Source organism: Tupaia chinensis, unplaced genomic scaffold (genome assembly GCF_000334495.1).
Source record: "Tupaia chinensis unplaced genomic scaffold, TupChi_1.0 Scaffold000502_1, whole genome shotgun sequence".
NCBI classification, from domain to species: domain Eukaryota; kingdom Metazoa; phylum Chordata; class Mammalia; order Scandentia; family Tupaiidae; genus Tupaia; species Tupaia belangeri.
The window spans coordinates 292,996-294,900 of record NW_006160014.1 but is presented as its reverse complement, the minus strand read 5'-3'; the positions used below and the strand labels follow the sequence as shown (position 1 = coordinate 294,900).

Below are 1,905 nucleotides of genomic sequence, written 5' to 3'. Positions count from 1 at the left end.
TTTCTTCATTCTCCTCTTGGGATTTTGGGCATGCCCATGCATGTGCCCGGTGTGATTTTCAAGCTGCCAGGTCTGGGACTTGAAACATGTTTGGCCATGTGGGAGTCCAAAGCCTTAACCATCATGCTACCTGCTACCCGCCCCCCCCAATCAGATCAGTGTTTTCTGAATGAGCAATGCCTCATGTTACAAAACCACAGGTGGGTAGAAGATCCACTCACAGTACAAAGAATTTCATGTATTAGAGTATTCAAAATTCATTGATATCATTTCAGATTCCTCATTGCAACTGACTTTTAAGCCACCAGATGTTGATTTTTGGTGTAGCAACAATGACCTGAAAAGTACACTAAAATATGCCTAACTTTTCCAATATACCTATCTGTGTGAAGCCAGATTTTCTTCATGTACTTCAACCAAAATAACATATGACAACAGTTTGCACAAAAGGACTTGAGAGTCTACTGCTTTTTTGGGGGTGGGGGGAGTGAAGGCTGAGTGGGCTTTATTGGCGTGGGGTGGGCTCAGTCTCCTTGGCAGCCACTTTCCGCATGGCGGCCAGCACGTTGCTCAGCTCCTCGCACTTCCTCTTGGCCCGGATGTGCGTCCCCACCCGCTTCTTGATGAACTTGAGCGCGCGTTTGTCCTTGGACACCTTGAGCAGCTCCATGGAGCACCGCTTGTAGGAGGCGAAGCCATACACCTTCCGAATCATGTCGCGCACGAACTTGGTGTGCTTGGTGAGGTGCCCACGGCGGCGGCTGTGCCTCGGCTTGCTCATGTTCTAGGTCACTATGTGGCCCTTGTTGAGGCCCATGGCCATGGGGTATTGCAGAGCCATGGCTGCGGCTCCCCAGTGACTACTGGGGTGGAAGGACCACTGCAGCGTGGGCCGCTGGGATATCTACTCTTGAGTCTACGTTTTTTTTTTATCAAGTCACTTATGCAAGGATTTAGAAAAGAAATTTGCTAGTCTTCTCACTAAATTTGTTTTGGAAATTTTAATTTTTTACTCAAACCACACAGTCAGCCACATGGAATCCCAATTACCTTAACTTCCAAAATACCACTTGCTGGCCCTGTTTTGGAAATTATAGCTATTTTTCATCTTGGGATTGTCTTCTGACTCTAACTCTTGCTAGATTTGTGACTTTGGGTGGGTAACTAATTCTCTGAGATTATGTTCCCTCAGCAATAAAATGGGAACAATAATACAAGCCTTATATAGTAGTAATTAATATTTTAAGGACATTACTCAGAGCCTGACACAGAGACAGTGCCAGAGAATGAAGCTTGATAGATAAGAGCTGCACTTCTTTAGAGATAATGTGGCATACTGAAGTCAAGTTACGCTTCCATAGGCTTGTTTTTAGGAACCAATTTCCCAGAGAACTTTAGCCTCATCCTTACTTTGGTGTAGTGTGGCAGATTCTTTATTGAACAGCCTAAAGCTTTAGATCTATCCTGGACATGGAGATGAGCTAGGGTCTCACATTAGTCCAGCTTCCATTCAATAGTGAACTCTATATGTTGTCTCTGCAACTGCTTCCAAATATTATCTGATTTTGGCCTCAGACTATCTGAGGGCCTGGTTTTTTGATATCTACATGGCTCCAGAGTTCAAATACAGTGGAGGTGGAGGTGCAAATTGTAGGCTTTGTAGCACACAGGGCCAGTCGTGCTCTGCTAAGGTGGTAATAGAACTGGAATTTGGACCTGAGGAGATCCAGACTGAAGCTACTTGCTACTAGACACAATGGTCTGAACTGGGTCAGGATGAGGGCTTCAAATTTCCAGCAGTCTTAGGAACCGTGAATGAGTGGATGGGTGCCGGGGTCATGAGTGCTATTTTCCTTGTCTGGAATTGGGTGTCCTAATCATGTGGGACTCTGAGTTTCTTGGAGC

General features: G+C 45.5%; 1 pseudogene; it reads right to left on the bottom strand.

Annotated features, from left to right (window-relative positions):
• Positions 1–505: 505 nt before the first annotated feature.
• LOC102471172 (60S ribosomal protein L36 pseudogene) lies at positions 506–841 on the bottom strand (annotated as a pseudogene).
• Between the last annotated feature and the right edge of the window lie 1,064 nt (positions 842–1,905).